The sequence below is a fragment of the Macaca fascicularis genome, chromosome 7 (assembly GCF_037993035.2).
Source record: "Macaca fascicularis isolate 582-1 chromosome 7, T2T-MFA8v1.1".
Classification (NCBI taxonomy): domain Eukaryota; kingdom Metazoa; phylum Chordata; class Mammalia; order Primates; family Cercopithecidae; genus Macaca; species Macaca fascicularis.
The window spans coordinates 38,962,401-38,986,814 of NC_088381.1; the positions used below are offsets into that span (position 1 = coordinate 38,962,401).

Consider the following 24,414-nt stretch of genomic DNA (forward strand, 5'->3'; position numbering starts at 1 on the left):
GAGAGTCACCTGCTGATTGGGGAATCTGAGTCACCTGCTGATTGGGGAATCTGAGAGTCACCTGCTGATTGGAGAATCTGAGAGTCACTTGCTGATTGGAGAATCTGAGATTCACCTGCTGATCGGAGAATCTGAGATTCAATCTATAGGGTGTGTATAAAATGGGAGTCTAAGCCAGATGCAGTGGCTTATGCCTGTAATCCCAGCACTTTGGGAGACAGAGGACAGAGGATCTCTTGGGCCCATGAATTTGAGATCAACCTTGGTAACAGTGAAACCCTGTCTCTATGGAAAACAAAAAATTAGCCAGGGATGGTGATATGCGACTGTAGTCCAGCTACTTGGGACGTTGAGGTGGGAGGATCCCTTGAGCCCATGACAGTGAGCCGTGATTGTGCCACTCTGCTCCTGCCTGGGGGACAGAGCAAGACCCTGTTTCAAAACAAAGGGGAGAATCTGTTTTCTAGCAGTTCATTGATGTTAGCAGTTTACCATCTAGTCAGGAACGTTTATTGAGCACCTACTGATGTGAGCCTTGGAGGGATTCTAATAGCTAATGGTGGGGTGGAGCCGCTTGAACCTATAAAGAAGTCTAAGAAGCTACAGCCAGAGAGGGAGAAGGCAGGCCAGGGAAATGCTGAGGAGGAGAGTAAGGCTAGTAATTCTGGATGCTGCTTAGAGGGCAGGACGAGGAGATCTGAGAAATGGCCTTGGTCTTCGATGATGTGAGGTCACTGGTCTTCATGGAGGTGACAAATCCCATGTGGGCCATATCTTCAGATGACTTCATTCTCTGGATGGAGTGGTTTGAATCTTAGGTAAGAAATACGTTCCATGAAGCGGCATAGGCCTTTGTCTTGGAGCTTTTTGAATTCCCAAATTTGTGAATACTCCCATAGCATATAACTTACCCTATAAAATGGAATAATGTAGACTTTGAAGATTTTGAATTGGTCAGTATTTCTGCTTTCTAAAGAACCATCATTTCTTAGTCCTTTTGCCTTTGTCTCCATTTCTGGCACCAGCACAAGGCTGTTAGTAACTGGTGCTGTCATTGGTTCTTCACCGCATGGTCCTGACTCACTCTTGTGTCACGACCAATGGTGAGATGTGTTAAAGCCATTTGCTTCTAATTATTGGCTAAGGCTCTAGACTTTATGGAGGACTTACTAGAAAAAGGAAGCAAAGCAACTATTGTATTATTGCTTTTCCCACGTATGAATTCCAAAGTGCTTTACTGAGTGCGGCAGGAGGGCTAGAAGCAGAGCCAGCTGCTGCTGGGGTTCATATGGTGTTGGATGCTGACAAAGGCATGTGGGGTTGTGCAGCATTGCCTGTCATCTGCAGTGTTGGTGCATGTGTATGTTTGGGAGTTGGTTGAGAGCCACTGGGCCTTACTGATGAACTAAAAGTACAAAGAACCACTATGCTTTAACGAAATTACAGTTATTATGTATCATGACCATGGAGTTACCAGGCAAATGCCCAGTGTCAGCTATCCAGGTCAAGTTCTGGGCAGGAGAGAGAATACCAGGCTTGGGGATACCAGGGGTCAGGGAGGCCTTGTTAGCAGAATTGATCTTTAAGATAGAACTGGAGCTGTTGAAATGCCCAGGCTGCAGCACCTGCAGGTGTGACCCAGCTGACCCCAGGCCTCCAGAGCAGTCGTTCTTATCCCTGCCTGTGGATGGGAATCACCTGTGGCATTACAGTGACCTCCACCTCCACCTTTGTAGGTCTTGAATCTGTATTAGCAAATAACAACTCCCTTTCCTTCTGCCCCCAAGCAACTCTAACGTATATGCTATGTATGTTAGAGTTTATCTCATGATACTTTTAGACTGGTGGAGGAATAAGAGGTATCATAGTTTCATCATTGGAACTCTTTAGGAACAAACAGTGACTCACATGCATAATACACTGGTGCACACACACATCCTTAAGTAGCATTCGTTTGACTATAATCAGGCCTTACATATATTGTATCAGTAAACGTAAATGTAGTTGAGAAGTAAAATGCTGAAACTATTAATGTGATGTTTCAATGAAAGTCAAGTGTCTTACTCAGCTATACAAATTACAAATGTCAGTATTTGATTTTCTTTTTTTGAGGGTGGGTGCTGGGGGAGACAGGGTCTTGCTCTGTCACCGAGGATGGAGTGCATTGGCCCAATCACAGTTCACTGTACCCTCGACTTCCTGGGGGGCTCAAATAATCCTTTCACCTCAGCCTCCCAAGTAGCTGGAACTACAGGCACATGCCACCACGCCCAGCTAATTTTTAAATGTTTAGTAGAGATGAGGGCTCACTCTGTTGCCTAGGCTGGTCTCGAACTCCTGGGCTCAAGGGATCCTCCCAAAGTGCTGGGATTACAAGCATGAGCCATCGCCCACTGGCCCTTTCTTGATATTCTTGATACTGAGCTCTGTAGTCTTAAACTCCTAATAAGCATTCTGGAATCTTCAGAGTGCCTAACTCCCATTTTAGCAGAGCTTGGGTCTTCTTTTTGTATTTTAATTTCTTGTAATTGGTATGCCTCTGTCCTACTGCCTTGGGTGTTCAGATCACTAGAATACCTTAGATTCCTTTACCTGCTGGAAAACCAGCTGGAGTCTGGAAGAGTAAGGCTTATTTAAATCACAGAAGGAACACTAGCTAGTGAGTCAGAAGACTTGGGTCTTGGTTCTAGTCATGGTTCCACTATTGACTTTTTTGTGACTTTGGATGATCTATTTTATATCTCTGGACTTCCGTTTTCTTATATAAAAAGTGAGTGGAACTTGATCGCTGTGATTTTAAACACTTTTTGCATTCTAAGACACATCTGTGATTTTTACTATTGGATCTAATGCTTTCAAATCAATCTATGTATTCAGAACCTCTACAAGGGCTGGACTGGGGGCTGTAGGGTGTTCAAAGACATGTAAGACACGCTCCTAGCTCAAATGAATATTCTACTTAAGATAATATGTAAATACACCCAGAGCTAAAGAAATAAGATTAAATAACCATTCAAGTCAGACATGGCATAATTAGTTGTTAGATGAATGGAATAGATCAGCATTTCCCAAACTCTAACGTGGATCATCAGTTCTGCAAGAAGTTAATAGGGCTTCCTGAACAAATGGGTTTTTAGGTCAGTGGAGTTTAGAAAATGTTGGGTCAAACAAAATTAAACAGTTTGTTTATTAAAGCCTTCTTGAGGCCTTTAATAAATTAATCTCCATAATGAACGCATAGCTGCATAATCTTTGGTTTGCCAGACTTTGTTCAAGAAGCCCTTAATTTTTTTTTTTTTTTTTTTTTTAAGTGAGGAACTGTTCACTAATTGAATGAAGTGCAATTTGGGAAGCTGGTTTTAGTGCTAAGTGTGTTAGAAGTTTAAGGTGAGAGAGGTAGTTTCAGCCTGGACGGCCAAGGAAAGTTTTAGGAGGTGGTGGGTCCAGAATGTTGGGGTGGGTTTGCATAGAGGGAGAGGCTGGGAGGAGCACTTGGAAACAGCATGTGGCTGAGTTGTGAGACAAGTGAATGGAATGGAGTGGTGGATGCTTCACACTTCAAAATCTCTGAGGCTCAGTCTTTTTCCTGGAAGTGCTCCTTGGACAGAGTTTCTTTTCTTTTTTTGTCAGGCTGGAGTGCAGTGGCTCGATCTCAGCTCACTGCAAGCTCCGCCTCCCAGGTTCACGCTATTCTCCTGCCTCAGCCTCCCAAGTAGCTGGGACTACGGGCGCCCACCACCACGCCCAGCTAATTTTTTGTATTTTTAGTAGAGATGGGGTTTCACCAGGTTAGCCAGGATGGTCTCAATCTCCTGACCTCGTGATCCGCCCCCCTTGGCCTCCCAAAGTGCTGGGATTACAGGCGTGAGCCACTGCACCCGGCCCAGGGTTAACTTTTCTCCCAAGTTCGAAATCCCCAGAGGCTATGAAGGGCTCTCGGGCCCCGCCCCACTCACTCCTGTGCATTTCTGGTTTTGTTCCTGCTATGTCCCATTACAAGCCAATTCCTGGGCTTGCTCAGTCTGACGGGCTACCTACCATGAGGTGCTCATGACACCAGAATAGAACTTGGCTATTTCCTCACTGTGAGTTGGCCAGGACTGAGCTTCCAAAGGCTGGCCGAGGGCTGGCTGCCACTGATGCAGAATCCTTCCATGAGGAGCCCAGGAATCTGTATTTCCAACAGGTCTCAAGTCCTTGGATGTAGGGGACGAACTTGGAGCAGAAGCAGCATGGCTCTAATTGGGCCCAGGGAGCCTGCATAGTGCCTCCTTACATTAAATTTCACTGGATCCTCTCAATTGCCCTGGGGAAGGCTTGGGCGATCTATGTGCTATCAGCTCCAGTCCACAGCACTGAGGAGTAACGGGATTCCCAGTTGTTAAGGGCCTAATTCCATATAGCTTCCCTTGAACAAGTACATCCCATTGCTTTACAGAATTAGGTAGCAGTTATTGAGTCACTCATTTGCAAATGTAGTTATAGAAATGCACGATCATATTAGAAGGATCCAGGGAGGAAAGAGGCTTGCACTGGGCAGGCTGAAGGAGCTTCACCTCTGGATTCGGTTTATTCTGTTGTGTGTTTGCTGTTCCTCCAGTACCCTCTCTGTCATGTGCTGCTTTTCTAAAACCTGTGTGGAATTATTTATTACAGAGAGATGCCAGGTTTATTACTTTTAAGGGCGAGAACACTTGACATGCAGCGGGAGGGAAAGACATGGACGTTGTAATCCTGTGGCGTAGCTTATTTTTAATCACAGAGAGAAATGCTGAGGTTTGTTTTAACTGAGATACAAAATGTTAGAAATAAGCTTTGGTTGTTAGGAATAGTCATTCATGGAGCAGTCTCTAGATTCACTAGTATGTTATCCCAAATCTGAAGCAAGCAAGTCCTTTTAAAGCTCAACATCAGAACTCATGTACTGACCTAGTTTAAAATGTTAAAGTGCAGCTCATCCTATCAGGAGAAAACTACTATAGAGCATGCTCTTTGAGTTTCTTCTTTATTTATTTAGGGGGCTGCTTTTTTCCTCAGAGAGAGGGCATTAGTTGCATAATTTTGCAGGGCAACTGGCTTCTTACTCCTTTTGCATTCCTTAGTGGTGTCTCAGCTTTGCAGTTTTAGGGGAAAATGAGCTTTGATGTGTAGTAAAAATCATAACTGATTTTAATATAAAATAGTGAATGCTGGGTATTAAACTCCTTGGCAGCAGGAAAAATAACATGTCAGAGAGCATTAGTTTTCAAAACCTGAAATGAAGTGGCTTAACTCATCAACAGAAGCCCTGGCGATGCAGCAAGTCTTAAGAGGAGGGGACTCAAATGGATTGGTGAGTGGTATGGGGAGGGGTATCTGGGGCTATAATTCCTCCATGCGTAGATCTTGAAAAGTCTTATGCATGACCCAGATCTTTTGTTTCTAGGGGAGGGTCTTTGTCAAGAGTTTGGTCCTGATGCTGAAGTGCTTTCTTCCTGTTCCTCTCTCCTCTGCTAAGATCCTTGGGGCTGCAGTAGTTACTTGATAGCCCAGTAGATGAGCTGGCAGAGGGCAGGAAAGTTGAACATTCCTGTGCAGCACCTTTTGGATCAGGACTGCTCTAGTGTGGAGAATCCCTGTCCTCCCAGGGCCAAATTCCCCTTTAAAAACAGGCTGGGCGTGGTGGCTCATCTTGTAATCCCAGCACTTTGGGAGGCCAAGGCAGGAGGGTTGTTTGAGCCCAGGAGTTAAAAAAATAAAAATAAAAATTACTGGACGTGGCCTGTAGTCCCAGCGACTTGGGAGGCTGAAGTGAGAGGATTGCTTGAGCCCAAGGACGTTGAGGCTGCAATGAGCTATGATCAAGCCACTGCACCCCAGTTTGGGTGACAGAGCCAAACCCCGTCTTTGAGAAAACAACAACAGAACCTTGGCCAAAGCTATGCATAGAAAGGACAAGAGAAAGTTGGCAAGTAGCCATATTTCCAGGCTTGGCATTCACAATCAAAAGTGCATGGTTCCGTGATTTTCTGTCTTTATTTTCTGAAATCACAACTTCCCCCTTGCTTCCTTCTTGCTGTTTCTTCTCTGTCCTGGTTGTAAAAGAATTTGGGCTCCTGGTGGAGTTCTGCCACTGTCACTCTCTTGCTCACAAATCTTCAGTAGTTCCCAGTTGCCCCTGTACCTGGACCCCAACTTCCTCTCCTAATGTTTTCTAGTGTCTCCTGCAGAATCTCTCCTCTGGCTTCCAGGCTCTCTCAGCTTCCAGGCTGACCTCTCAGTGTGGGTCTCAGTAGAGTCTTCACCTTTCGGCTTTTACTCAGACTCCTTGCCTGAAATGCTCTTCTCCCCACCAACCACTAGATCCTACCCTTGGATGGAGTATGCGCGGGGAATTGTTGCTTGTGCACTGGAGTGTGATATCTGAAGCCTAGCAAGGAGGCAAATCCAGAAGCTGATGGTGTATCCGAGTCACTGTGTTTATAGAAAGCTTATCCTTTCGTTAACTGGGGCACGAGTTGAACTTGTATGTAAATACATATTCAGCATAGATAGTCCCCTGTAGGAGATACAGTTGGGGATTCAGCTTTTTTTTTAACCTAACATCTGTGAGTATTGCCCTACATCATTAAGTGGCCCCCATCCTCTGTGTGTGTTTGCGTGTGTGTGTGTGTGTGTGTGTGTGTGAGACCGGATCTCACTTTGTCATCTGGGCTGGAGTGTGGTGGCATGAACACTGATCACTGCAGCTTCCACCTCTTGGGCTCAAGAGATCCTACTGCCTCAGCCTCCTGAGTAGCTGAGTACTAGCTCCGGTGTGCTACTATGCCTAGCTAGCTAGCTAATTTTGTAGAGCTGAGGCCTTGCAATATTGCCCAGGCTGGTCTCGAGCTCCTGGGCTCAAGCTGTCCTTCTACCTCAGCCTCCTAAAGTGTTGGAATTATAGGCATGAGCCACCATGCCTGGCATATATATAGATCTGTCTGTCTGTCTGTCTATCTATCTATCTATCTATCTATCTATCTATCTATCTATCTATCTTTGTTATTTTTGTTTATTTTATTTTATTTTTTTTAGCTTAAATGTTGTTTCTCCATTCTTGTTCTTTTAGTGTATGGTCTGAGGATCCCTGCCTTTACAATTGCCTGGAGTGGTCTTTTTTTTTTTTTTTTTTTTTTTTTTGGTAGAGATGAGGTCTTGCTATGTTGCCCAGGCTGTTCTTGAACTCCTGACCTCAAGTGATTCTCCTACCTTGGCCTCTCAAAGTGCTTTAGTGGATTATAGGTGTGAGCCACTGTGTCTGACCTGCCTGGTTCTTGCTAAATTTGAAGATTCCTGGGCACTACTGCAGACCCAGAGCAGAGTCCAGGAGAGGACCAGGGCACACTGATGTGATTCTAAGGGCCATGTGTACCACAGCCCCACTGCTAGCCCCTGGAGTCTGCAGACTGCCCCATGTGTCTAGGGCATGGTGTGAGGGGCTAGTTGTGGCAGTCTGGCCAGGTCAGGGTTGGGTGGGCAAGTAAGGGCTGCCGAGGAGAATCTGGATTCTTAAGAGGAGTTGACTGGGCTGGGCGCGGTGGCTCACATCTGTAATCCCAGCACTTTGGGAGGCCGAGGTGGGCGAATCACGAGGTCAGGAGATCGAGACCATCCTGGCTAACATGGTGAAATCCCATCTCTACTAGAAATACAAAAATTAGCTGGGCATGGTGGTGTGTGCCTGTAGTCGCAGCTACTCAGGAGGTGGAGGCAGGAGAATCGCTTGAACCCGGGAGGCAGAGGTTGCAGGGAGCCAAGATGGTGCCATCACACTCCAGCCTGGGCGACAGAGCGAGACTCCATCTCATAAAAAGAAAAGAGGAATTGGCTCCACAAACCTGATTACCTGGCCAGGGATTGACCAGGACTGTGGTGAGGGAGCCTTTGCTGCTGTCCTTAACTAGCTTTTGGGCCTTGCAGAGGTCCGTGGGCTTCAGGAATGCTTTCTGCCCTTGACTCTGTTTTATCTTTTGATGGTACATATCAGAGCCATGGCTAGAGTGCCCCAAGTCTTGTTTTGTGTCAAACACCCTCCAAGGCAGACGACCTGCAGTTTTAGATCATATATTTATGTGACATGATGCCTGCTTAGGGGTCTCCAGAGTCAGAAGTGGGGTGTGTGTGCGTGTGTGTGTACGTGTTGATATTCTTGGGCAAAGGGTGATTCTAACTGCAGAGACCATGCGTCCTCCAGCCCCGAGGCTTCCCTGGCGCCTGTGGAGACAAGCTTCATTGCCTGTAGGGTTCTAGTCCTGGATCGTTTCTTAGAGCTGAGCATGAGGTGATGCCAAGGCCCTTAGGATGCACCAAGGGTGAAAGAATAGTGGAGTTGTGAGGGTGCTTCTGCAGGGAGCCCCGAGGCCTAGACAGACGGGAGCCAGGCGGGCTTGCGAAATGTTCTCCCTGGCTGCAAACCTGCTCCTCCCTCTGCCCTGGCCTTCCTTGCATTTCATTTATATCCTGCTGATTTGATTTCCTTTTGCATTGTGTAAGGTTCTTAGTAGATACCTATTCCATGAAGTTAGAGATGAAGTAGACACAAGAGAGAGAGAAAGAGCTGGCTAAGCTGGAAATGAGAAGGAAATCGAAAGTTTAAGAACACATTGTGGTAAAAATAAACATAACATAAAATTTACTACTTTAACTATTTGTAAGTGTATAGTTGAGTGGCATTAAGTACATTCACATTGCTGGGCAGCATCACCGCCATCCATCTCCAGAACTCTTTCATCTTGTATCACTGAAACTGCCCATTACCACTCATCCTCCTTCCCTCCAGCCCTTGGCAACCACCAGTCTACTTTGTCTTTATGATTTTGACTACTCTAGGTCCTCAATCAGTGGAATCATACAGCATTTGATTTTTAAGTTCACATTTTTCTGTGTCGATATTTTGAGTAAGTCCAATAAGTTAAGAAGGGGGAGAAGGGACTTGACTTGCCTCTCCTTTGGAGGCAATCCTCCTGCTCCCTTCTGCCTGCCCTTGTTGCCCAGAGTGGCGGGGTCGGTGTACTTCTTTGCCTAATCCTCTGTGTAGAATGGGCTGGCAGCTGGAGGCTCTCGAAGTTTGCTTCCAGCTGTTCTTGGGATTTAGTGTTTTCTCTGGAATGAAGATGAAGCAGGGTTGCCAGATAAACTACAGGCTGCCCAGGTGAATTAAATCTCAGATAAGCAGTCTATCATTTATAGTATAAGTATCTTCCAAAGATTGCATGGGAAATACTTATACTGCAGAATTATCTGTGGTTTACCTGAAATACAAGTTTAACTAGATTTCCTCCATTTTTGCTTGCTAAATTTGGGTGATGCAATGGTGAACACACAATAAAGCAGCTCATTGGTAAAAGGGCATGCAGCTGGCTAGAAAGATTTTGAGAGATGGGTAGATTCGATGGTGCAGAGAGAGAGGCCATTTGGCATTGTCAGCCTACTTTTTTTTTTTGGTAGAATATTAACTTGGATCCTAAAAGTAGGATTGGAAAGTAGCTGCATAGACTCCTGTCATTTGTGTCTTCAGAGAAACAAGCAGCGAGTACTGGCTAATGACAGTATGATCTGCACATGGCAGGTGCCAAAAGTGTGCTCTAATAGAAGACCCTTTCTTCGTTTGCAGGTGCTGGGCTACCTGACTGATAGCAGGGACTGAAGGAGGGCAGTTCTTGAAGAGTTACCCAGATCCAGCTGCTTATCTGCCCCTGGCCATGGTTTATGTTGCTGACTGATTGCACCAGCTGCTGAGAGGTGGTTTTAAGTAGTGTGAGTAATTGAAAGTTGATTCCAAGTTTCCCTCTTGTCCCTTCCTGTTTAATGAACAGTCAGCTGTCCTCGAATTTATTTTGTGGTGGTACTTTGAATCAGCCCCCCATGTGAGAATTCAACAAAAATGCAACTGATGCAAAGCGTCTGCCGTGAGTAAGTCAGGCCAGCACTGAATCCCTCTGTCTGTGTTTTCTGTGTGGCTGGTTTTCACTTACCTCCTCCCCTTTGGATCTAGGTTCCTGTGACTGGTTTGCTTTCTCCTCAGTGTTTTGGAGGGCATAAAATGATAGTTCTCAGGGTTTGCAAACAGTGTGAGCCCTTCCTGCAGCTGCCGGTGGGTGGGTGGATAAAATCAGTTTTGCTGCTATTGTCCACAGGCCGGGCCCACCCCCAGGTGCCAGGGGCCACCCGTGCAGGAGTGTGAGTGGCTGCCTGCTGCATGGGCCTCTGTGGCTCGGAGGAGATGGTCACATGTGATGCTCCCTTCAGAGCAGTGGTAGACATGCTTTATTTTGGGGTTTTGAAGCCCTAGCATTTAGTGGCTCAGTTTGGCCTTTTGCTTCCCCTAAGGGATTCTGTGATGTTTAATGACTCAACTCAGATTGTACTCCGGATGTTTCTTTTCCACTGACGTCAGTTTATAGAGCAGTCCTCCAGCAAATGTTTGTGCGGGAAGGAGGCAGAAAGGGAAGGAAGAGGCGAGGGGGCACTTCGGGAGGCCAGGCCCTGATATTTTAATGCCCAGTGCTTTTGCTTCCAGACTCACTGGAGGGTTCTGGTTGGGGTTTGGATGACTGGGACTTGAGTCTGGAGGGGTCTGGTTGGGGTTTGGATGGTTGGGACCTGAGTCTGGAGGGGTCTGGTTGGGGTTTGGATGATTGGGACCTGAGTCTGGAGGGGTCTGGTTGGGGTTTGGATGATTGGGACCTGAGTCTGGAGGGGTCTGGTTGGGGCTTGGATGATTGGGACCTGAGTCTGGAGGGGTCTGGTTGGGGTTTGGATGATTGGGACCTGAGTCTGGAGGGGTCTGGTTGGGGTTTGGATGATTGGGACCTGAGTCTGGAGGGGTCTGGTTGGGGTTTGGATGATTGGGACCTGAGTCTGGAGGGGTCTGGTTGGGGCTTGGATGATTGGGACCTGAGGGCCGTCTCATGCAGGGCTGCTGGTTCTCCGGCCGGGTTCTCTGTGAGAACTTTGGAATGCCAGGTGGGGGCACCCTCATGGGGTATGGGATTATTTTTAGGTCTGGTCATTATTATCTGGCATTATTTTAGGTCTGGACATTTAGGTGGGATGTCTGGCAGATGCCTTAGAGCATGTGTTTCAGGAAGTGGGGTGCAGCACAGGCCCCTGTGCCCCATCCCTTCCGCAAGTCTCCCTCTGGCTCGTCTCCATAGGAGTTCAGCTTGACACAGGGGGTGAGGGAGAGGGCAAGGGCATGGGTGAGAGGGAGGGTTTAGTTTTGAGCAGATAGGTCCAGTTCCTTAGTTTGCCTTAGACACTGGAAAACTGGCTTCTTTCATTCAGCCCTTTAGAGGAGTGGCCCAGAGTAGCCCAGCAGGGACTGAACTCTTTCAGATGGCTTCCAGAGCATTCTTCCCAAGACCCTGCCTTCTGCTGACCCTGTGACATCGGGGCAGGTGGGGAGAAAAGAGATAGACACTGTCATCCCCCCAGTCCCAGGTCCCTCCACACAGCTTATTCCTCACTTTTCCTCCCCCTGGGGGGCTGGCAGAATCAAACTTGTGAAATCCTGGACACAGGGGTTTTGTGGTGGGCAGTTATGTCTGTTACTAAGCACAAGGAATTTGAGCAAAGGAGGGAGAAAAATAACTGTTTTTAAAGGAAACCACTGTATTCAATGGACTCCTCTTTTTTGAGGGTTTGTCGTGGGCAAAAGATTGTGGTCCCTCCTGAGAGTGATACAGAGGCAGCGAGTCCCCGACTCTGCCTGCAGGAGTGTGTGGGTCAGCAATATTGCAGTTTCCAGGTCAGGAGAGAGGTACCCGATGGAGGGGATGTGATGGGAAACTCAGGAAGGGGTTCCTGGAGGTGCACTTCAGCCGCGCCTTCAGCAATCTGCAGAATGTCAAAAAGTCAGTGGGAGATGATGTTCTGAATGGGAGAGACTGAATGAACCAAGACAAAAAGATGGGATGGCACAGTGGGAGAAAGTCAGATAGCACAGGGGTTGTTAAAAGACTGGGGCGCCACACTGTATGGGGAGCAATGTGTTTGTTTGTTTTTTTAACCACTGGCCTAGTGTCGGTTGTGAGCTGTCTGTTGACTTTTAGAAAGAGTAACCTGTATCTCGTTCCTCCTCATGGACTTCTGCGGTTACTACTATGCCAGAACACCATTCTGGAAGGCCTCTAGCAACCCTTTGGTGGCCAGATCTCACAGTTTGTTCCCAGGTGCCCTGCTTGGGGCTGCCCGTCACGGGTCACTGCTTATCATCCTCTAACACCCTCTCTCCCTTTTGCCTCTGGGACTCCATATGCCTTGATGGGCTCTTTTCCAGTCCCCCTCTGCTATCTCTCTTGACTCTGACACACATCTCCATTCCCCAGCATCCTGACCTCGGAGCCATTACCCCTCCACCTGTTCCCTGTGCCTGAGCTTTACCTCTCGGCCAGGTGCGGGGAGTCTGGCTGGCACTTTGCTTTTGCAGACCAGTGCAGCTGGCCTTGCTCCTGGGGGTTAGGGGTCTGCAGTTGTGAACCCCAGAAACCCAAAAAACTGAAATTCAATCCACAGACATCTATTAAGAGCCTACTGGGTGACAGAGTGAGACTCTTAAAAAAAAAAAAAAAAAACCTTTGACCAGGTGTAGTGGTTCACACCTGTAATCCCAGCACTTTGGGAGGCTGAGGTGGGTGGATCACGAGGTCAGGAGATCGAGACTATCCTGGCTAACACGGTGAAACTCTGTCTCTACTAAAAATACAAAAAAAATTAGCTGGGCGTGGTGACGGACGCCTGTAGTCCTAGCTACTCAGGAGGCTGAGGCAGGAGAATGGCGGGAACCCGGGAGGCGGAGCTTGCAGTGAGCTGAGATGGCGCCGACAGAGCGAGACTGTGTCTCAAGAAAAAAAAAACGAACCTTACTGGATCAAGCCCCCAAGGGGACAAGTGACAAGTAACAGCCCTGGATCATCTGGAGAGTACCTACTGCTTCTCCAGCCTTCCTTTTCCAAGGGCCTCTTCACTGGAAAGCTCTGAGCCAGATCTAAATATCCAAGAAGGCCAAAACTCCTTTTTGTCCTTTTCTATAATCTCAAGCTTCTCATCTCTCTCAGCCTCCTACTTCCTAGCAATTAGACGAAAGGTGAAAAGCGTTTCATCGGCTCTTCAGAGCTGCAGCAGTAGCAGCTGCAGCCTCAGCCGCACGGAAGGTGGAGGTGCTCTTGAGTGAGTCCTCTCCACCGTTTAAAATGCAGGGTTGGACCTGAGGGATTTATGTGTTCCCTGGGTATGTGTCTTGTTCAGGCGACTTTGAATTTGATACCCCTGTCACATAGCCAGTGCCTGAAAACCCTGAAATGATTCTTGGTATTCATAATTCACATTGGGTAGGCTTAGGTAGTATTTATAGCACTCACAAGACAAGCTATTGCCAAAGGAGGTAGTGACACTTATCAGGGCCTGTGTAGGAGACACAGAGCTGAGTAGACTCTTTCTCTGGCTAATTTTAGATTCCCAGTGTTGAGGTTGGGAATGAGGGCTTGTCACATAGTTAGTATGCTTTCAGAGACTCTGATCTCCCTGAGACTGCAAGTACAAAGGTTCTGTGGCCATTTCTGTTTCCTGGGGCTTCCTGTTCCATCCGTTGTCTCACTGCACAGGTTTTCCCTGGCGCTGTCCCCTTCTGCTGCCCTGTGGCAGAAAAGGGGGGGGTTCAAGGCTCCTTGACATTCTGACATTAGGCCATCAAGCTGTGGGATGGGGAATTCAGGGTGGGGGAGAATTTGACAGTAGGGCATCATGCCTCACAAGCTGCTTTTTACAACCTGTGAATGTTTGACACACTGTTTAGTTTGCCTGTGGCCCTGTCTACTCTTGGTCAAGGGGAATCTCCCTGGGGAAGGTATTAGCTCAGGTTGCTATTGCAAAATGCTGTGGACTGGATGGCTTAAACAATAGAAATTTTTTCACGGTTCTGGAGGCTGGAAGTCTGAGATCAGCGTGGTTGAGTTCTGGTGAGGGCCTTCTTCCTGGTTTACAGGCAGCTGCCTTCTGGCTGCGTCTTCACATGACAGAGTGAGAGCGTGCGAGCGTGCGAGCGTGCATGCACAAGCAGGCTCTCTGGCATCTCCTCTTAACCGGGCACTAACCCCATCATGAAGGCTCCACCGTCATGACCTCATCTAAACCTAGTTATCTCCCTACGGCCCTGTCTCCAGCACAGCATAGGAGTTTGGAGGGGACATGATTGAGTTCATAGCAGGGGTTGTTGGAGATTTTTGAACTGCAGATTCTTTAAGCCAGAGGCTGGTGACTGCAGAGGAACTGGGTCCCATCTTCCTTGGGGGTCAGACCTCCAGGGGCCGAAGTGCCTTTTCCAGTGACCCAGGGAGAGTTCTTGCTGGGAGACGGACAGCATTCTGGTGGCAAGGCAGGGAGCTGGCTGCTTTGTATTGGGGTTTTCCATGTGTCTAGATGATAAAGCCACGGCCAGCAGGGGAGGAGTGCAGGAGGGTGCACAGGCAATAATGCTGCACCTGTGTGGGAGCTGGTTGGCAGGTGAGGGAGTCGTGGGGGCTGGAGGGAGCATGAAGTCCCATTCTGCCCACTTCACTGCTCGGCTTCAGGTTCCCTCTCCTGTGTCACCTCCTGCAGTGAGCACCTAGAATGGATTCCTGCGGTTTTTCCTTTGTGTCATTTGTCAGGACTCATTTACCTTGTGTAATTAGCCATGTTTTGGAAGTTTGGGATAGTTTGGAAGCAACTGTGCCAGAAAACTGGAAAAAAAATGTTTTTCAGTTGACAGTGACCTGATGGTCAGGTCTGATCAATGGTCCTTCATCCACTGTTGTTGGGCCTTGGCGTCTCTTTCTTGGGATTCTGAAGTTTTCGTATGAGTCAACAATAGAGCCTCTATTGCTGGTGGCTCTCGGAGCGCCACCTCTGCAGTGGCGTGGGCATCTCATTGGTGGGAGTGAGGGCTTATGTAGCGATGGCCAGTGGGGACAAGGCTTACTCTTGTGCCCAGGCCTTTTTTCCAGTGTCTCTCCATGCTAAGGGTCAGGTGGGGTCACCCTCCACCCCTGCCGCCCGCCGCCTCTCCCTGATTCCTTGAGATGGGTGTTAGAAATAGTACATTTGGAATCTTTCACATTGGCGACTTGGCTCCTTGTGCTTTTCCAGTTTCTCCTTCTGAGCTGGGCCTAATGAGAGATGGCACATTGATGACTTGTTAATAAAGAGGTGTTGCTAGTTGGTCATGGTTTTTCTTTGCCATTCCTGGAGTGTCTCACAAACCTCTAGAAGGGAGAGATTCCTCTTGAAGATACTTAATTAAGAAGTATCTTCTTGAGGGGGCAGCCTGGGGAACATGGCAAAACCTCATCCCTCCAAAAAAAAAAAAAAAAAATTAGCTGGGCATCATGGTGCACACCTATAGTCCCAGCTACTCTGGAGGCTGAGGTGGGAGGGTCACCTGAGTCCAGGAGGTTAAGGCTGCAGTGAGCCATGATGGCACCACTGCACTCCAACCTGGGCAACAGAATGAGGCCCTGTCTCAAAATAAATAAATAAATAAAAAACAAACAAACAAACAAAAAAAAAACTCAAGGGTGATGCAGGGCTTGAGTGCGACTCTCCTTGCAAGTCCCAGCTTGCTTAATCAGCATTTCTTCCTTTTTGCATCCCTCTCCTACCTCTGCCCTCCTCTCTGGTGCCTGGAAGACCTAAGGAGGGGAGGCTATTAGTGGCTAAACCTCCATTTCAGGGGTCTGCTGGTTTATGTGGCACTAGCTCTATGTGGAAAGCAGTAGAATCTATATTATTATTATTACTATTTTTGAGATGGAGTCTGACTCTGTCGCCAGGCTGGAGTGCAGTGGCACAATCTAGGCTCACTGCAACCTCCGCCTCCTGGGTTCAAGTTATTCTCCTGCCTCAGCCTCCTAAGTAGCTGGGACTACAGACGCCCACCACCACGCCCGGCTAATTTTTTGTATTTTTAGTAGAGACGGGGTTTCACCATGTTAGCCAGGATGGACTCGCTCTCTTGACCTCGTGATCCGCCCACCTTGGCCTCCCAAAGTGCTGGGATTACAGGCATGAGCCACCACACCCGGCCTTTTTTCTTTTCTTTTTTTTTTTTTAAGTAAAATGGAGATCAGTTTATCTGCTCTTGTCTGCCCTGTGAGGCAGAGTATGAATAGGATGACAAAATAAGAAGGCACTTTATTTTAAAAGGGGTTGTGTCTTATAGATCAGTAACGATACCTTTATACTATTCCCCAAGCCCTGAACATCCTAGTCAGTTAAAACTTTATGATAGAGGAAAATTTACTGGAGTTTGAATGGAAAGCATGCATGCCTATGTGTATGAGTGTGTGAATGAACGCACGCAGGTATGCTAGGCAAGTCAAGTCTAAACTTCTATTTTTCAGGTTGACGACATCCAGCCAACACTTGTCTGGACCCTTTAGTTTGAGTTGAGTCTTAGTAGGTGTCCTGGGGCAGGCTTTCATTTTTTTTCTTTCCCTCTGCCGAATGTGATCCTTTTCCAGGGGCTTGTCCTTTGGGTCACAGTTGGCTTGGGGCCACTTAGTGTCTGAGGTCCTAAGCTTTGGAGTGAGCCAAAGCTTAGCCAAAGCGATTGCTTTGTTACTCATGTAGTTTTTTGACCTTGCCTCAGAGAGGATTTTCCCCTTGAATGATCAATTTTCATGACATAATTTAAAAGGAAGAAATTACTAGAAAGAGGCAGCAGGTCAGCCATGATTGTTCTTCTCCCCCTCTGGCGTGATCCAGGACCTCAACTCTGTAGGCTCTGGGCAGAGTTGCAGCTTCAGATGTCTGCCCAGGTGCTGCCTCAGCCTCAGGCAGTGACATGCCTACCACCTGTTTCCATTTAAAGCCACTGATATTTATCGGGACCCATACTTTCTAGGGCTGCAAAGGGGGAAGAAGATTGTAGCAGCCAGCCATGTGTCCTAGCAGGTTTCAGCTTCGGGGTGTATTTGATGTGTTCACACCTCACCCGAATAACTAGCCACATGGTCTTGTGCAAAGAGGCAGGTGGTGTTTGCTGCTCATCCAAGGGAAGCTCTGTGTCAGGTGCCAGTCTTCGTGGTGGACAGGAATCTTCAGCTGGCTTTATTAAGAAAAATAAGAATTCCGTGTTTATTTCAGACATGTTTTCTCTCTTTGCAATGAAGTTTTGTTGAAATAGAGCATAGAGAAACGAACACAAATCATAAATGGATGATTTGATGAATTTTCACATACTGAACTCCACCTGTGTTACCTGCATCCAGCTCAGGAAATAACCCGATTAGTACTTCAGAAGACCCCTGATACCCCTGCTGGTGCACCCACCGCCTTCCTGCAGTCATAATCTTGACTTAGTTTTGCTTTTTTTTTTTTAGACAGAGTCTCGCTTTGTTGCCCAGCAGGCTGGAGTACAGTGGTGCAATCTCAGCTCACTGCAACCTCTGCCTCCTGGGTTCCAGCAATTCTCCTGCCTCAGCCTCCCAAGTAGCTGGGACTACAGACGCACGCCACCATGCCCGGCTAATTTTTGTATTATTTAGTAGAGATGGGGTTTGACCATATTTGCCAGGCTGGTCTTGAACTCCCTCGTGATCCGCCTGCATCGGCCTCCCAAAGTGCTGGAATTACAGGCGTGAGCCACCGTGCCTGGCCAGTTTTGCCTGTTTTTGAACTTAATATAAATGGACCTGCCCAGTGCGTCCTCTTGTTTCTGGTTTTGTTCAACATGATGCTTGTGAGATTTGCTTCCATCTTCTCTTCGTGTGAGTTGTGGGTCTGTCATTCTCGTTGTAGTATGGTACTCATTCATTTTGTTCGTATTATATACCTATTCTTCTGTACATAGGCATGTAGGCAGTTTCCAGACTCAGGCTGTGATGTATAGAGCAATATGAATAATGTTATTTATGCCTTTGACACGGATGGGGTTCTACCTAGACGTAGTATTTAGATGTGTTTGCTTTGCTTTTCCTAGTGCGTTCATTTATTGAGTAAATAGTTACTGAGCATCACTGTGGGCCAGGCTCTGTCTCAGGCCCTGGAGTGAGAGCAGAAACCGACAAGCAAGGTGTAGTAGAGGAAGAGGGGCAGCTGTTCTGGATGATCTCTTAAGAGTCGGCATTTCAGCAAGGGCTTGAAGAATGAGAGCAAGGCTGCCAGGTAACAGGCGTCTAGGGAAGAGTACTCCATGCAAGGGGAAGAGCACGCACAGGAGCACTCACAGAAATTGCTGCTGGCTCAGGAGTGGTCAGCGCAGAGTGACCAACTGTTGGCCTGACCCTATCCACGCCGATGAAGTCATGGCCTGGGACATTTAACTTTTCATTGTTGGAGTCAGGTGGAAGGGCTGTGTCTGTCTGTACTTTTGTTTGTTTGTTTGTTTGTTTGTTTTTTGAGACGGAGTTTCGCAGGCTGGAGTGCAATGGCACAATCTCGGCTCACAGCAACCTCCTCCTCCCGGGTTCAAGCCATTCTCCTGCCTCAGCCTCTGTAGTAGCTGGGATTACAGGCATGCGCCACCATGCCTGGTTAATTTTGTATTTTTAGTAGAGACGGGGTTTCTCCATGTTGGTCAGGCTGGTCTCGAACTCTGGACCTCAGGTGATCTGCCTGCCTCAGCCTCCCAAAGTGCTGGGATTACAGGCGTGAGCCACCACGCCTGGCCGTCTGTCTGTACTTTTAAAAATAAACCAGGCCAGGCGCGGTGGCTCACGCCTGTAATCCCAGCACTTTGGGAGGCCCAGGTGGGTGGATTACAAGGTCAGGAGATTGAGACCAGCCTGGCCAATATGGTGAAACCCGGTCTCTACTAAAAATACAGGAATTAGCCAGGTGTGGTGGCGCGTGCCTGTAATCCCAGATACTTGGGAGGCTGAGGCAGGAGAATCACTTGAACCTGGGAGGCAGAGGTTGCAGTGAGCTGAAATCGCACCATTGCACTCCGGCCTGGGCCACAAAGTGAGACTCTGTCTCAAAAAAAAAAAAAAAGTAAATAAATAAAAAAAACTAAATGATGGAAGAAGGAGCATCAGTGTGGGCTGCTTCATAGGAGCTCCCAGAAGAGGACCAGGAAACATGCACTTTGCTTTATGCTGTCCTCGGTTAGCCCCTGGGTCTTCTGAAAGGCCCGTGGGCTGTCCACTTGAGGGAACTGGCTGGACACGTTGTTAGGGCCATCTGTTTTGGAAACCAGCACTACTCTTGGGTTCCTGGTTTTTAGCCAGTGACTCATCTTCCCTGGACCCTGAGGGTCCAGATTCCCAGGCTGAGAGTGTGCCAGGCACGTTAGCGTCTTGGGGATGCAGGGAAGTCTGGTTAGCCAGAGCGGACCCCTGTTTTTAGGAGATGAGTGAGGTAGTGCTGTAGGCTGAATAATGAGAGACCAGAGCAGGAGGAAATGGCCTGGCGCTATGGGTGTGGCTCTTGCCAGCTGGGGTCTGGGCCTCTCTTCCAGAACCAGAACCAGTGTGGTGTGAGGCTCTGGTGGGAATGAGACCCACATTGCAGGCTGGACAGCATCCTCTGGCCATTTCTCTTTCCCTTGTTCATTGCCTTGTGTCTCATCTTTAATGAAAATGCCCTTGTTAGGAAATTGTCTAGTGCTGGGGAAAATCTCTCCTGACCGCAGAGCTGCCACCCCCATAAGGAGGAGGATGTGGAAGGAGACGCTAAGGACAGCGCCAGACTCTCTAGAGCTCCATCTTTGCTGTGCAGCTGGCTGATGGCCGTGGCCACAGGGGTACTTACTCCCCGTTAGAGTAGGGGCACCTCTTGCCTTTCCCCCAACCCCCCTGCCTCTGGCAGCCCTTTTCTGAACTTCTTTGGATGTTTTTCTAGTGTGTATTTTCACCCTCCATTTTTATTAGTGAGGAAAGAAGATAAAAGGCTCTTGTGTCTTTCATGAAACTCTTGAAACTGTCCCTCTTACAGAGCAAGGCTACAGCCAGCCACTGACTTCCCACTTTCTGACCTGCCCCCCTACCTCTGTGTTCCCCTCTGGATCTCTTCCTCCCTTCAAAAATCAAACTGCAATTCTGTGTTTTTGGATATGAATGATGAGAACCATTGTTGTTAATTGACAGGTCTTTATTTCCCGATTTTTTTCTCTATTTCACTTAGCTTATGATGTAGAAAGCATAAAAGTTTGATTCTCGGGAAGCTTAGCCAACAAGAAGGTATCTTGTTTCCTTGTTACCTTTTGTTAATGCGATGTGAGTGCATTTTAAGAGTTAATCTGGAGAAATGCAAATGAAAACCACAATGAGATACCATCTCACTCCAGTTAGAATAGGGATCATTAAAAAGTCAGGAAACAATAGATGCTGGAGAGGATGTGGAGAAATAGGAACACTCCCACTGTTGCTGGGAGTGAAATTAGTTCAACCGTTGTGGAAGACAGTGTGGTGATTCCTCAAGGATCTAAAACTAGAAATACCATTTAACCCAGCAATCCCATTACTGGGTATACCCAAAGGATTATAAATCATGCTACTATAAAGACACATGTACACGTATGTTTATTGCTGCTCTATTCACAATAGCAAAGACTTGGAACCAACCCAAATGTCCATCAATGATAGTCTGGATTAAGAAAATGTGGCACATATACACCATGGAATACTATGCAGCCCTGAAAAAGGAAGAGTTCATGTCCTTTGCAGGGACATGGATGAAGCTGGGAACCATCATTCTCAGCAAACTATCACAAGGACAGAAAACTAAACACCTCATGTTCTCACTCATGGGTGGGAACTGAACAATGAAAACACTTGGACAGAGGATGGGGAACATCACACACCGGGGCCTATTGTGGGGTCGGGAGGAGGGAGAGGGATAGCATTAGGAGATATACCTAATGTAAATGATGAGTTGATGGTTGCAGCAAACCAGCATGGCACATGTGTACCTGTGTAACAAACCTGCACGTTGTGCACTTGTACCCTAGAACTTAAAGTATATTAAAAAAAAAAAAAGTTAATCTGACACCTGACTTGTGAGATGTAATTAGCCATAAGTGTTCTTCAGTCTTCTGGGTACCCAAATACTTTTTTTGCAATTAAATACTTGCAAAAAATTTTGGTGTTGTCGGGTGATGGATCACTTTTATTCTTGTTCATGTTAGCAGCCAACTATTGGGCATTCTTGAAATGCTCATTTTAAATGCAAATTCTTTGCACAGTTAGGAGGAAAATGAAATTGTTCTGGCTCCCAGCACTCACTTTGCATTTTTGCCATTCCTTCTGATGGCTGAGGGGAGGGCTCATGACTAAATCACTCAGCATCTTTGTGATGATTTCGGATTTCTACTGCTGAGAGGAAACTTTGCCCCGGGATGTTAACCCTCTGTTGCCCGTGGGCACTATGGGGGTGCATGTGTGATTACTCAGAGTTTTCGCTCGTCTTTTTTCCCCCCCTTAAATGATCTTTAGATTTCCTCTCTCATTTGGTGTATGGATAATGCATATACTTGGGAAACTTGTGGTGAGTGCATTTTTTGTTGTTGTTGTTGTTTTTAATTAAGGCAAATGAAATATGCTAAGCCCTTTACTTCTTCTACTTGGCAGCAGCAGTATGTGCTGTTTCCTTTTAGCCTTAGAATATTCCTCTGGTTCTCTCTTTGCTGGGAGCTGTTGCTTACTCTCCCCTTGGCCTAGCCGCCCTATCCCAGCTTACCACCTGGAGAATCCCGTGGCTTGGTGTGTGATGGAGGTCATAGGATTCCCGTGCAGCGGGGCTGGGGAAGTGTTTCTGTCTCTGACTCTTTCAGAGAATGAGTGTGATGATACTTGTATGGATGCAGTTAAAACCGTAATCTTCTCCCCTAGTCAGGCCAGTTATATTCCTTTTCCTGAACGTGAACATTTTACATGTAAAACAGTCCCTGTGTTCTGTCATTCTCGAGACCATCGGGTTGTGTGTGGAGGGGTTTAGCCTCTCAGCTAAGTTGTTGTATTCCATGGAGCTGTGTAAACAGCTGGAGCCAGTGGAGAAGGTTTTGGGAATGGCAAGGTGGTAGCACGTTTTCTCTATCCACGAAACAATGGCTTTAATACTAAGTCTGTCCCCTAAGATGGGAGGGTGAGCTGATTTTATGGTTGCAAAGTATGAAAATGGAAAATTCTTATATGTACATTGAGTGCAATTGTAGCTGTGCTGTTTTAATTTTATTGTAAAGCATTTTTTTTTTCTCTTCTGCTTATAGGTTTCTGCAGAGCAGAACATAGAGCTGGAAATGAAGCTTCCATGTCTGTCCTTAGTTTGTTGACTGAATAGAATCATAGGTTTTAGGGTTGGAAGGAGATTGTAGAGTCCAGGAACTCCTTGCATCTCATTCCTGTGGACTGGGAGGTTGCCAGGGACTGTCGTGGTGGCTGGTGATACGGAGAAAGAAGTTGCTTTTAGCATTGCTCCCTTTTCCAGAGGAAATGTGATGGGGCTTTGGGAGAACTGGTGGAAAATGCCCCCTGATCAAGGGAGGTATGTTGAAAGGCAGTGGCTGCCAGCCTGGAGAGCAGCCGTCCTTTAAGCCCTGGAGAATTAATGGTTGAACTCAGTCTAGGGGTTGCAGAACCTCTGAAACAGGCCAACCTCTCTGTTTAGTGACAGTGAACCAGAGACCCAGGGAGGTCCGGTGGTGTGTCCGGACAGAGCAGCCTATCGGGGAACGAACTGGGACTCGTGACTTTGCTCCAGTCTTCTTCCTGCTTCCTACATTTTAGGGTTTCTCAGTCCTCAGCACTGTTGTCATCTGGGCTGGATGATTCTTTGTTGTGTGGGGCTGGCCTGTGCATCGTAGGGTGTTTAGCAGCATCCCTGGCCTCTCTACCCAGTAGATGCCACTAGCATCCCCACCCCCTTTCAGGTGTGACAGCCAAAAATGTCTCCAGACATTGCCAAATGTTCCCTGAGGAGTAAAATTGCTCCTTGTTGAGAACCGTTGCTTTAGAGGAATATGTTGTCCCTGGGAATTTGTAAACACAGCTTTTATATTAGCACGATCCCTTTTCTCCTTTTGCTTTGGAATATAAAATGCACAGCTAAGATATTAGTATTTACTGTAGCTCTTCCAGTAGATAACATGGCTGAAAAGCCTGTTGTTAGGAAAGTGGTCAACACAGTTCTGAATTAAACCGCCTTGTGTTTGGGTTGACGGTTTTCCCCTGAGGAGATTTGATTTTGTTTTTTTTTTTCAGATTCGGGATGCTGATGATACTGGCTCTGACTTGTCTCCGCTAAGCAGCTTGTACTTTTAATTTTTGCAAATAGCTGTGAATGGGGACAAAGTGCCTAGTGGGTGGGGAAGATGTCAAAATATTCCAAAAGCCAATGAGATTTCGGCACTCTGAAAGCCAGTGAAGAATTAGCCCTCCGTTTTGTGAGCCTTGCCTCAAGCTTGGGGGACACTCACCAACCTAAATCTCCCTCAATATAGAGAAGATATGTGGGCAGATTTTAAGTTGACCATTGCCTGATGAGTTCCGAAATGGCTGTGGGTGCCTGTGAACTGGATGGATGTAAAGTGGCGGAGAGCCCCATATAGGAGGCCGGAGACCTGGCCTGACCTTCTATGCCTTGGCCTGCCTCCAAGTCTTTTGGTCAAGTCACCAAACATAATTGATAGGTTGGTTGGTAGTGGTAGGTTGTTGTCTGTAAGAGAAGGAGGGAGACAAAATTTCTGCTTCCCAGATAGGGGTGAAGTGCTAAGTGGTGAGCCTGAATTTGTGAAACCACAGGATAAACCTCAGACATCTAATTGGAGCCTTAATTTTACTCAGGTAATATGGAAGACAAAAAAATTACTTTAAAGCCGGCCATGGTGGCTCACGCTTGTAATCCAAGCACTTTGGGAGGTCATGGTGGGTAGATCACCTGAGGTCAGGAGTTTGAGACCAGCCTGGCCAACATGGCAAAACTTCGTCTCTACTAAAAATACAGAATTAGCTGGGCATGGTGGCGCATGCCTATAATCCCAGCTACTTGAGAGGCTGAGGCAGGAGAATTGCCAAGAGGTAGAGGTTGCAGTGAGCTGAGATCGTGCCATTGCACTCCAGTCTGGGCGACAGAGCGAGACCGTCTCAAAAAAAAAAAAAAAAATTAGTGTGAAAATAAGCATGCATATATTGAATAATTGCAAAATTTGCATGACGTGAATTTAAGCTAGAACACGGGACTTCATAAAGGAAGGAAACCTCAGACTTGCTGTGAGTGGCTTCCCTAGTGTCAGGTGGCCCACCCCTTTAGTCCTTTGTGGAGTTTTGGCCAGATAATTTTATAATCCCTGCGGGGCCGGATCTCCAAAGTTCCTTCTGCATCTAAAATTTCTGGTCAGAGCTGAAAAGATACATCTTTGGTGTAGAGTCTTGGGTAAGTTCACACACTTATCACCAGCAGAGCCTTAGAAAGAATAAA

At 47.2% G+C, this 24,414-nt stretch overlaps 1 protein-coding gene across 19 annotated transcripts in view; it reads left to right on the forward strand.

Moving 5' to 3' along the window:
- TLN2 (talin 2) overlaps positions 1 to 24,414 on the forward strand; it is a 457,700-nt gene that overhangs the window by 55,045 nt on the left and 378,241 nt on the right. For 8 of the 19 annotated variants that reach the window (XM_073995950.1, XM_073995951.1, XM_005559713.4 and 5 more), the window contains one exon: positions 9,635 to 9,777. The exons of 8 other annotated variants lie outside the window; for them this stretch is intronic. The gene's annotated coding sequence lies outside the window, so the exon portion shown is untranslated. Of the gene's footprint in view, positions 1 to 9,634; positions 9,934 to 24,414 lie in introns of those variants that run through there. 3 more of the 19 variants (XM_045395574.2, XM_073995952.1, XM_073995948.1) reach the window with 2 other exon arrangements.